This window comes from Octopus sinensis, unplaced genomic scaffold (genome assembly GCF_006345805.1).
Source record: "Octopus sinensis unplaced genomic scaffold, ASM634580v1 Contig18292, whole genome shotgun sequence".
Lineage (NCBI taxonomy): Eukaryota > Metazoa > Mollusca > Cephalopoda > Octopoda > Octopodidae > Octopus > Octopus sinensis.
In genome coordinates this window covers 102-13207 of record NW_021835717.1, presented here as the reverse complement: position 1 = coordinate 13207, position 13106 = coordinate 102, and the positions used below count along the sequence as shown (strand labels likewise).

At 41.5% G+C, this 13106-nt stretch overlaps 1 pseudogene; it reads right to left on the bottom strand.

The window, feature by feature from the left end:
* Positions 1–1075: 1075 nt before the first annotated feature.
* LOC115231350 lies at positions 1076–1194 on the bottom strand (annotated as a pseudogene).
* Positions 1195–13106: the final 11912 nt, after the last annotated feature.

Here is a 13106-nt window from a genome sequence, read left to right as displayed (position 1 = left end):
GACTTTCTCAGCTTCTTTTAAATTACTTGCGCTTCCTTCATTAACTGTGGCCACGCCATAACATCTGGAGCTAGTAGTAGTAGTAGTAGTAGTAGTAGTAGTAGTAGTAGTAGTAGTAGTAGTTGTAGTAGTTGTATTACTATCATTATTATTATTATTATTATTAGTAGTAGTAGTAGTAGTAGAAGAAGTAGTAGTAGTAGTAGTAGTAGTAGTAGTAGTAGTAGTAGTAGTAGTAGTAGTAGTAGTAGTAGTTTGTAGTAGTAGTATTTGTAGTAATAGTTGTATAGTACACTTGCACCAAGAGAACTCTTTTAGTAAAGGGCAACGATGTGATTGTGACAACTATATCATATCTCATTATATAATTATCTTAAAGGTAAGATGCTGAACAAAACCAATTCCAATTGAAGATTGCTGCCAATTTTCTTTAGAAATCCTAGCACTGAATAACCTCTTGTGGTCTTATTTCAACTTTCAATAAGGCGGCGAGCTGGCAGAAACGTTAGCACGCCGGGCGAAATGCGTAGCCGTATTTCGTCTGCCGTTACGTTCTGAGCTCAAATTCCTCCGAAGTCGACTTTGTCTTTCATCCTTTTGGGGTCGATAAATTAAGTACCAGTTACGCACTGGAGTCGATATAATCGACTTAATCCATTTGTCTGTCCTTGTTTGTCCCCTCTGTGTTTAGCCCCTTGTGGGTAGTAAAGAAATATATTTTAACTTTCAATTCCATGAAAACTAAAACGTTGCGAGTGAAACGTTTCTTTTCGAATTGTCTTCGTCAGGGGCCGCGTGGTTAAGAAGGTCGTTTCAAAACCCTTCAGAATTACGTCGGAGTTCGATCCCTTTACGTAACACCCACAGTGTCTTTTACTACGGCATCAGCTCCCTTTTCTCTTTATATCCTAACTGTGAATATATTCAGGTGCTCCAGCTTGTATTTCAATTCCCTGAAAACCAGAGTTGTGTGTCAATATTTCGGTTCACGTCTTTACCCTCCTATAATATTTTATTTTATCTAGTTTCAGCTCACGAGCTGTGGCCATGCTGGGGCACCGCCATTTGAATGGAATGCTTACAGCACTTAGGTTTCCCAAGCGGTCACCCATCTAAGTACAAACTAGGCTCGATGTTGCTTAACTTCGGTGATCGGACGAGAACCGGTGCTTTCAACGTGATATGGCCGTGTATAAGTGTATAAGTGGCACCAGCATGGCCCTGTAGTTCAGAAGTTCGTCTCAGAAATACGTTGGGCTCGATCCCTTTGTTAACACCCTCGGCAAGAGTTTGTTACCATTGTCTTACACTTGTTACTTCTATAAATCCTAATTCTGAATGGTCTAATTTCAGTTTCATTTCCCTATACCTTCACCTTCAAATGCAGGTATAGCTGTGTGGTTAAGAGGTTTACTTCAAAACTACTTGGGTTTTGTGTTCGATTCTCTGGCGCAGCACTTCCGACTTATCATTTATCGTAAGCTCATGTCGAGCCACGCTTTGCAAGTGAAATTTAGCTGACAGAAACAATAGGAACCAATTAGAGAGACCATTCCTGTTGTTGGCCGATAAACTCATTAACCAGTTTTAAATCACCACCTGGTCTTTAGATATATTCTGATAAGTTCATCTTGTTGCAGTGGAGGTGCGTGGCTTAGCGATTAGAGTATTGGACCCATAATCATAAGATTGTGGTTTCGATTCCTGGACGAGGTTGAGGATCACTGCATTAGAGCAACGAAGAAATTATCTCGCAGCATTTGCTTAGGCACTTTACCTTCTGAGATCGAACCGCACTATGATAAACTTTGCTTTTCGTCTTTGTTGGCTCGATAAAATAAAGTACTGCTCAAACATTGAGGCCAATAATCTCGATTAACCTTCCCCCGCCCACCACCACATTAAAAAAATGCCCTTGTTTCTAAATTAGAAATAACATTTTAAGCACCTTCTCAAAATAATCTTTGTCGAACTTAGAATTAGAAGAGGACATTGTGTTACCAGTGAGCAGACAACACGTCTCATGATATGTCAAGGTGGAATGTAAGTTCATTGTATTTAAGTTCTCGCCTGCTTTAGTAATTCACATAAAAATTAAACATAAAAATTATATAGGCGCAGGAGTGGCTGTGTGGTAAGTAGCTTGCTAACCAACCACATGGTCCCGGGTTCAGTCCCACTGCGTGGCATCTTCTGCTATAGCCCCGGGCCGACCAATGCCTTGTGAGTGGATTTGGTAGACAGAAACTGAAAGAAGCCTGTCGTATATGTGTATATGTATATATATGTATGTGTGTGTGTGTTTGTGTGTCTGTGTTTGTCCCCCTAGCATTGCTTGACAACCGATGCTGGTGTGTTTACGTCCCCGTCACTTAGCGGTTCGGCAAAAGAGACCGATAGAATAAGTACTGGGCTTACAAAAGAATAAGTCCCGGGGTCGATTTGCTCGACTAAAGTCGGTGCTCCAGCATGGCCACAGTCAAATGACTGAGACAAGTAAAACATAGCGTACTGTAGCTCATGTAAATATTTAAAAATGAGATACACCCCTGTCAGGATGGTATAAATGCAAATGAGTAATAAATAATGAAACAAAGCTAACTTCTGTTTGGTTAAAATCTGGTTTTGTTTTTCAAAACAAGCGCAGTGAGTTTGTAGCACGCCATTCGGATCTGAATCACTGCAAATGGCTGACAGCCACAACAGAAAGCTTTAGAATAAAAAAAAACAGAACACTCAGATAATGGAAAACAGCAGTTGTCCTTCAAAGTGTTTTCCATTTGTTATAAGTGTTTCATTCTGTTACAGGAATATTTATTTAAAACGACACTCAGACTAGAATATTTATTTAATACGACACAGTTACCGGGAACTTAGCAGATGTAGCAGGGTCGAATGGTTCGGGCCCCAGATTCGATATCGCTATGTTGCCATTGAGGCAAGTATTTGTTTTTAGTAGCCTCGGTTTGACCCAAACCTTGAGAGTGAAATTGGGGAAAAGCGTATTGTATGGAATCTCGTTAAATGAATTTCTATTCGTAATTTCAAGGTCCAGGGGCCCGGCATTGCTAAAACCAGTCCTTTCTTGCAAGAACTTCAATCCTCTGGAATTCCCACCGTGCTAAAAGTCTTTCTTATTGATTTACAAAGAATCATGAGCAACATTAATGGAATCACTCCCATAAGTCTTGGAGGAACTGTGAAGGCCTTGGACACAGCCCTTTTCTGCAAACCCAGCAAATTACTAAAAATGTCTGAAGCTTGTAGCATATATTGTAAAAACAAAGAGCCTTGAATTAAAAATTTAGTTTATCGAATTATAATTATTTCTTTGGAAATAACAACAATATACGAAGAAAACCGCTGGTATAGATCCCTTAACACGGTTGGATGAGGGTTAATCGAAAAGAATACAAAGGTTCTGACAGGTGTTAATTATTTAATCAATGCTTAATATTTACCTGCTACAAGACAAATTTGTGGAGGCACATGGCCTAGTGGTTAGAGTAGCGGACTCGCAGCCGAGGAGTCGCAGGTTCGAATCTCAGATCGGGGGATGTGTGTGTTTATGAGTGAAACACTTAAGCTCCACGCGGCTCCAGCAGAAGGTAATGGCGAAACTCTGCTGACTCTTTCGCCACAACTTTTTCTCACTCTTTCCTCCTGCATCTAGCAGCTCACCTGAGACGGACCGGCGTCCCATCCAGGTGGGGAACCTATACGCCAATAAAACCGGGAAACCGGCCCTTATGAGTCAGGGATGGCTCGAGAAGAAACAAGAGAGAGAAACGACAAGACAAATTTGAGGTATTTAGGGACGACGGCTAAGACGCAGTAAATTGCTTGACGGATTAGAATGAATGTTATTCTTCCTCTTCATTTAGTTTTGAACCAAACCTAAACAGGACGAATGCTACAACGTACGTGAATCCAATTATGGCACTCTTACTTAAATATGAGTCAAACCAAATACTTTTCTTCATGCGTAACCCTAAAATAATATAAATTTGATAATGTTGTCTAACCCTGAAATTGAGACTAAAATTAAATTAAATTTGCTATTCGTGCTGCAGTTTTGCTTAACAGAATGATGTTAGAAGAGAACCTGTCAGGTGAGATCAGGTGTTGGGTAATGCCCCGTTGCATTCACCGTTTGTTGTTATTTGCTCGGGTCGTTTGGGGAAACACTCCGAGTAGCAATCCCAGTCAGTCACTCTCCCTGAGAGATACTTCCTCATTCGCCACGATAAGGTCAAAATAGAAACTGGGTTGATACAAATTCATGATGTGGGCACAGAACAGCGAGAATTCAAACAATAACGTATTATTGAATTCCTAGTCTATTCTGGTAATCAGCATATTCACGTTGGAATCTGTCTGAAGGTTTTGAGACTGAATAAATACGTTACCGTTTAGATTCTTGTTGTGCACCTTATGAATTGTTGTATGTTTGGCAGACAACATTCATCTGCAGATAATTTGTTTGCTGGCTTCTATAAACAAGAGCTCGTGCTCTTGTTAGATTCATCGACCCGGATAGTAGCTTTGACTGACGAGACACACAATAAGGTCGAAACGTTGCGATGTTTCAAAGTCCCCCACATCAATGAATCATATATATATATTATAAACATATATTGTCTAAAGAAAGAAGACATTCTCAGACGACAGAAATACGTCAGTATGTTCACAATCGAATCTGAGAACGGATTGAGAATGAATAACTGCGTTAATATATGAAATATTATTAGCAATAGGCGCAGGAGTGGCTGTGTGGTAAGTAGCTTGCTAACCAGCCACATGGTTCCGGGTTCAGTCCCACTGCGTGGCATCTTGGGCAAGTGTCTTCTGTTATAGCCCCGGGCCGACCAATGCCTTGTGAGTGGATTTGGTAGACGGAAACTGAAAGAAGCCTGTCGTATATATGTGTATATATATATAAGTGTGTGTGTGTATATGTTTGTGTGTCTGTGTGTGTCCCTCTAGCATTGCTTGACAACCGATGCTGGTGTGTTTACGTCCCCGTCACTTAGCGGTTCGGCAAAAGAGACCGATAGAATAAGTACTGGGGGCTTACAAAAGAATAAGTCCCGGGGTCGATTTGCTCGACTAAAGGCGGTGCTCCAGCATGGCCGCAGTCAAAATGACTGAAACAAGTAAAAGAGTAAAGAGTAATAAAATTATTAGCAATAATATGATTCATATTTACGAGGAAAACATCTATAAAACATCATTATTGCATGACGAATTCAATACACTGAAACAGGAGAAATACACTCGTCAGCCATTTTATTGGTTCTCGGACAAAATATGAAGGAAGTCTACCGTTTCCGTTCATTTTCATTCAATTTGGTGGTTTTTATTTGTTTATTTTAAAATGTGTGGATCTCGATAGTATTAGGAATATTGGATTAATCTTAAACAACCAGTTATAAAATAAAATAAAGGCATATTACATTAATAAAGGTGGAGTCTCATGGCTTAGTGGTTAGGGTGTCAGCATCATGATCGTGAGATTGTGGTTTTGATTCCTGGACCGGGCGACGGGTTGTGTTCTTGAGCAAAACACTTCGTTTCACGTTACTCCAATCCACTCAGCTGGCAAAAATGAGTAACGCTGCGATGGACTGGCGTCCCGTCCAGCCGAGGAACACATACGCCATAGAAACCGGGAAACCGGGCCCATGAGCCTGGCTAGGCTTTAAAAGGGCGCATTTTTTAAATTTTATACATTAATTAAGTATTTAGCGCAGACACCCAGAAAATGCGGATTTCCTTAGCATGAAGAAGTCTCTTCAAAACTGGATCTTTTAAAGCTTTGCACGAAATATCTGGGGTAGTATGATTGAGACTGCCGTGTTGTGTCTGAGAGATGTTGACCTTCAAGTCTAATAATAACGGCATCGCGCCACGCGACGTCAGCTAAATATCTATCTACACTTTGTATAGAAGAAAACAAACTTTGGTATGAAACAGTTACGAATCAGAGAGTCATATAAGTGGGTAGCCTAATTTGCATATTTCTGTCATTAATTAAACCATAATTATTTTATGCACAACCAGCGACAATTTGAAGTGAAATAAATTTAGATATTATTTTCTACCCTAGGCACAAGGCACGGAATTTTTAAGGGGGGACCAATCAATTAGATAGACTCCAGTACGCAAGTCGTACTTAATTTATCGATCACGAAAGGATGAAAGGTAAAGTCGACCTCGGCGGAATTTGAACTCAGAACGTAAAGACGGACGAAATACCTATTTCTTTATTACCCACAAGGGACTAAACATAGAGGAGACAAACAAGGACAGACATAGGTATTAAGTCGATTACATCGACTCCAGTGCGTAACTGGTACTTAATTTATCGACCCCAAAAGGATGAAAGGCAAAGTCGACCTCGGCGGAATTTGAACTCACAACGTAACGCAGACGAAATACCGCTACGCATTTCGCCCGGCGTGAAATAAATAAATTGAGATATTACAGGGTCCAGTTGTGGGTGAAGAAAGAATAGAAACTGATTTTCTTTATGCATAGAATGTGTGTTTGTGTGTGTGTGAGTGTGAGAGAGAGAGAGAGAGAGAGAGAGAGAGAGAGTCCCTTAGCAGACCTTGCATAATATTAAGAACTATTTATATTTGGACAGTCCTGGTCGGCTACTCTTGATGTTAAATAAATCCAAAGCCAGCAAGCTGGCAGAATCGTTAGCACGCCGGACAAAGTGATTAGCGGCACTTCGTCCGCCTTTGCGTTCTGAGTTCAAATTCCGCAGAGGTCGACTTTGCCTTTTATCCTTTCAGGACCGATAAAATGAATACTAGCTGAGCACTAGGGTCAATATAATCGACTCACCCCCTCCCTCGACCTTGCAGGCCCTGTGTCAAAATTTGAAACCAATATTAAGTAAATTCGCCGGCAGAGGGCAGTGTTAGGTTTTCGCTGATGTAGAAGCTGTTTTTGTTTTGTTGTAGAATCAATTGTTATGTAATTACAATCTAAAGTTCAAGGCTATGGTGGTACCTTAGCTGCTGGTGTAATCTGATCGTGGTATTACAGTATTACAGCATGGAATGGTAACATGATAAGATGGTAGTTTGGCATAATAAAGCTCAACGATACCATTATCCCTCACCATCACTGCACAACCTATAACCGTGCAATCGATCGGAACAGCAACCCCACCGCCGCCGCCACTCATAGATCAGACCATTACGAAACCGCACCAAGCTGCGATTCACCAATTTACTCTGAATCGGGCATTTATCTGCTCTTTCTGTAATGTGATATATTGCCAAATAACTAATGGCTACGCATTATTAGAGGCAGTCGACTTTATTCGGTATAAATGGCTGTGTCAGGAGGCTGGGGTAGTCTGTCGTTAATGACGGTAACAAACAGGACGTATCGATGAATCACCATTGGAGTCAGACAGAAACAGGAGGACAATTGAGGACAACACGAAGCGGACAGACTACAGAGAACAACACACATACACACATGTATATATGCTGATATATCTATATAAATACATACACAACTATGCTTATATATCTATATAAATACATACACACACAACTATGCTTATATGTCTATATAAACGCAGAGACAAACGCAGAGCGAGAGAAAAAGTATGCACAAAATTAATAGGATAAATAGACAAAACGTAACGAAAGAAAACCGTGCTATTAGGCCATCAGCTCTTAGGTATTTAATTACCAACTGGAAAGGTGTACGGCTGGTTCAGGTGCATGACTGCACATGTGACTGGCTGTTTATGTGCTGTATATGTGTGTGTGTGTATATACATTCACACACACACATGGAAACATACACATTCGTGCGCTGGCACACGAACAGACAGACACACACACGGATCTATAAATTTGTAATGTATTCATATACTCTTGCATACAGACGTATAAGCACATATACATGTAGACACGCGCATACAAACATACGCTTGTACGAAAACACATGCACACACACATACACACACACACACGTCGTGTGTGTATGCTTGTATGTGTTTATATGGTGATTAGATATTCATATGTGGAGGCGCAATGGCCCAGTGGTTGGGGCAGCGGACTCACGGTCGGAGGATCGCGGTTTCGATTCCCAGACCGGGTGCTGTGTGTGTTTATTGAGCGAAAACACCTAAAAGCTCCACGAGGCTCCTGCAGGGGGTGGTGGCGACCTCTATTGTACTCTTTCGCCCCAACTTTCTCTCACTCATTCTTCCTGTTTCTTGAGTAACGCTGTGATGGACTGGCGACCCGTCCAGCTGGGGGGAACACATACGCCATAGAAACCGGGTAACCGGGCCCATGAGCCTGAATAGGCTTGAAAAGGGCGCATAGAAATAGATATTCACATATAGACGTATATAGATATTATCTATGCGCACGCACGCACACACACACACACACACACACACACACACACCACACACACACACACACACAGACTACGTATGTGGTTTATGTATGATTATTAGCATTTGAATATATGAAAGTAGCAACACAGTAACCACAACGCCACGTGAAGGCTCGTGGCTTAATTGGTAAAGTGATACACTAACGATTGCTAGATCGTAAGATCGATTTGGGGACCAGGTGGCATGTGTGTTCTTGAGTAAAACACTTCATTTCACGTTGTCCTGCGGGTGAGAGTATACCAGAATCGTTGGCGCGTCGGTAGAAATGCTTTGCAGTATATCTTCCGACGGTATATCTTCCGACCTGGACGGGGGATCACTCGGCTCGTCCGTCGTGAACTGATGCGAATTGCAGGACTCAGTGAACATCGACACCTCGAACGCACATTGCGGCCCCGGGATTCTATCGTCCCGGGGCCCCGTCCGGTCAAAGGCGGCGATCTGGCAGAAACGTTAGCACGCCGGGCGAAATGCTTAGCGGTATTTCGTCTGCCGCTACGTTCTAAGTTCAAATTCCGCCGAGGTCGACTTTGCCTTTCATCCTTTCGGGGTCGATAAATTAAGTACCAGTTACACACTTGGGTCGATGTAATCGACTTAATCGATTTGTCTGTCCTTGTTTGTCCCCTCTGTGTTTAGACCCTTGTGGGTAGTAAAGAAATAGGTATATCTTCTGGCTGTCTATATTCTGAGATCAAATCCCATTTGTCTGGAGAAAGCTACGGGACACCACCCCAGTATTTTTTCCAAGTTCCAGTCATGGATGGCCGAAGTGCCAGTAATCTACTTAACGTCGGCTGGGGAGGATATGGAAACCTCCCAGGTCGTTTAGAGAGCGCTAGAGAAAGCTCACGTGCGCAGGACCTGCCCGAGAGTAGACCGCCACTAGACTAGATACGAGTGTACATACACATGCATTTGCATAAACGCATATACCTGTACGTGCATACATGTGCATTTATAGCTGCACACATTTTCATCTATGTGCACACACACACACACGCGCGTGCGCAAATACGCAGAAGCCTGTAAAAGTGCATATATCAGTGTACCTGTGTGTGTTTGACTGTGCGCGCGTGTGTGTGTGTTTTGCGGGTGTTCTGTATGTCTGACTATAATGTATTTGTGTATGTGTGTAGAAGGGATCCTGTTACTAGATGCTGGTCAGCTTGCTGGACAATACATCAATAACAACAGCAACAACAACAAGACGAAAAGAGACAATAATGGTGAAACTTAACCACCGTAAATGGCCGCCTGTGGCGAGGCATATCTTCAACGGCCGCAGCAGGGATGATAAATGCAATGGTCAATAGACTCCCCGGTTTACTAGTGTCTCACTATGGCTGCTGTAGCAAAGCTCCTATGCACACACACACAAAAACTCACAAAGTGCATGAAAGCGCATAGCTCAATGGTTAGGGAGTTGCTCTCACGATTGCGAGGTCGTGGGTTCGATTCCCAGACAGGGTGTTGCGTTGTGTTCTTGAGCAAAGCACTTCATTTCACGTTGCTCTGCGATCATTTCGTCATATAAATTAATCCTCTGTGTGATTGTTCGGAAGAAAGACCGAACCCTTAACGTCGAGACCCATTATATATATATATATTATATATATTATTATATAGAAGGATACAGGACTAGAACGTTTCTCAAGAGAAATCTTCAGGAAGAATAATAATAAAATTACTCTGCTAGTATTGAGTACCTTATTTTAGTGGTTAACCCCGAATCAACCCGGGACCTACATATATATATATATATATATATATATATATATATATATATACGTATATATATATATAATATATATATATATATATATATTAGTATATATATATATATATATATGTGTGTGTGTTGCGTGTGTATGTATATATATATATATATACGACAGGCTTCTTTCAGTTTCCGTCAACCAAATCCACTCACAAGGATTTGGTCGGCCCGATGCTAGATTAGAGGGCACTTGCCTAAGATGCCACGCAGTGGGACTGAACCCGGAACTATATGGTTGGGATGCAAGCTTCTTACTACACACCCACTACTGCACCTATCCACACAGCCACGCCTTCGCCGATTTATACATACATGTATATGTATATATATGTATGTGTGTGTGTGTGTGTGTGTGTGTGTGTATACCCAGAAGTTGGACGAAATGCTGCTAGGCCTTTTGCCTGGCCTGCAACGACTCTATTAGATCGCCGCCTTAATAAAACTTATTAGTTATTATTATCAGTACCTCGACCCTCATTTCTCTACCGGTACAGATTTTACGACCCCGAAAAGATGAACGGCAGAGTAAACCGCGGTGGAATTTGAACTCAGAACGTGAAGCCGGACGAAACGCCCCTAAGCATTTTGCCCGGCGTGCTAACAACAACAACAATAATAATAGTAATAGTAGTAATAATCTTTTCTACTGTAGGCACATGACCTGGAATTTTGGGGGAGGGGTTATAGTTGATTACATCGACCCCCAGTGTCTCACTGGTACTTAATTTATCGACTCCGAAAGAATGAAATGCAAAACCGAGCCCAGCGGAATTTGAACTCAGAACGTTGTGGCAGACGAAATGCCACTCAGCATTTCGCCCGGCGTGCTAACCTTTCTACCAGCTCGCCATCATAACAGCAACTGCAGCAACAACAACAACAACAGCAATATTAGCCATAATTAAATCGACTGGACGCCGTCTTCGCAGATCTGACCAGTCAGCAGCTGAAGATGCAAAAATTCAATTACAATCAAACTGTGCATCGGATATCCTCTTTCAGGATAATTTAAAAAGAAAACTTGAATATCTACAGTTTTCTGAGAGCATTTTTTCTCCGATTATTCGAATATGTAAACATCTCTTTTATCGCAAGAACAATCTTAAATGCCTCCGGCTATCTGGCTTCAGCAGCTTCGAAATACGCGACTTTCTGCGAGGATATAATTTCTTCATTTCTTCTAGTTGTCCAAACACGCCATCATCCCTCTTTCATATAAGTTTAAAAACTTTAATATCTATATCTTTCTGTGAGTATTTAATTTTGTTTTTCTGATTATTCGAATATGCAAACAGGGCGTTTTATCATAAGAACACTCTTAAACGCCTCCGGCTAATCTATCTTCAGCAAATTTAAAATAAGCGACTTTCTGTGAGTACATAATTTCTTAATTTATTTTTCTAACTTTTCGAACACGTAAACCTTCCACTTTCATATACAGGACAAACTGAAGTGCCTCCACAATTCAAAACTTACTCTCTCGTTACTCTCTTTTACTTGTTTCAGTCATTTTGACTGCGGCCATGCTGGAGCACCGCCTTTAGTCGAGCAACTCGACCCCGGGACTTATTCTTTGTAAGCCCAGTACTTATTTTATCGGTCTCTTTTGCCGAACCGCTAAGTGACGGGGACGTCGTAAACACACCAGCATCGGTTGTCAAGCATGCTAGGGTGACAAACACAGACACACAAACATACACACAAATACACACACACACACACACACACACACACACACACACCCCCACACACCACACACATATATAATTATATATATATATATATATATATATATATATATATAGATATATACGACAGCTTCTTTCAGTTTCCGTCTACCAAATCCACTCACAAGGCATTGGTCAGCCCGGGGCTATAGCAGAAGACACTTGCCCAAGATGCCACGCAGTGGGACTAAACCCGGAACCATGTGGTTGGTAAGCAAGCTACTTACCACACAGCCGCGTCTGCGCCTAGAACTCTTTCCTGCAATGGTGACCGAGCAGACAACAGTAGTTCCAAACTGGAAATGTCCAGGTCCGAACGGGCTACAATGGTTCTGACTGAAAAAAATTCCCAACATTACAGGAAACAACAGTTGTGCAAATGGATGAGATAATCGGCAAAGGGTTGGAACATTATTTACATTATTTACATTTGATGGATTTTTGTCCTCATCTTGTGAGCAAAAATCTCGAGAAGTGCGTGGAACAAATTGGGGCTGCAATAAGGGTGGAGCACTTGCAGAAAACAGCACTGCTTGGAACTGCTCGAATACCCGGAAGGTGCTCGAAAAATAAGGGGTGTTACCTTAGTTCACTGGTAGTGAACAGCTGACACTGTAGAACATCCTCAGCGTTAGAAGCTGTGCAAAGGTACTACTACTACTACTACTACTACTACTACTACTAACTGATGATGATGAGGATGATAATGATGATATACATGCATATATATCTTTCTGTCTGTCTGTCTCTACCTGCCTGTCTACAGAAATATACAGTAAATCCAAACAAGAAAGCACAAAAAAACACAACACGAGGACGTGGAACAAATAATATACATATATACACAAATACACACACACACACACACACACACACACACACCACACACACACACACACACACACACACACACACACACACACACACACACACACACACACACAATATAGTATATAATATATATATATATATATATATAAAGATATAGATATAAGCAATAATAAATCTCTGAACGAGGTAAGGTTGACGAGGGAGGGATGACCTCCCTTTGCAAATACCATAAGAGAACAGAAAGTGTGCCTAAAGCCAGCTGGAGACGATGATCTCCTGGGGCTACAAGGTACAGTAACACCCACCCTTAGTGGTTAGCCATATTGAG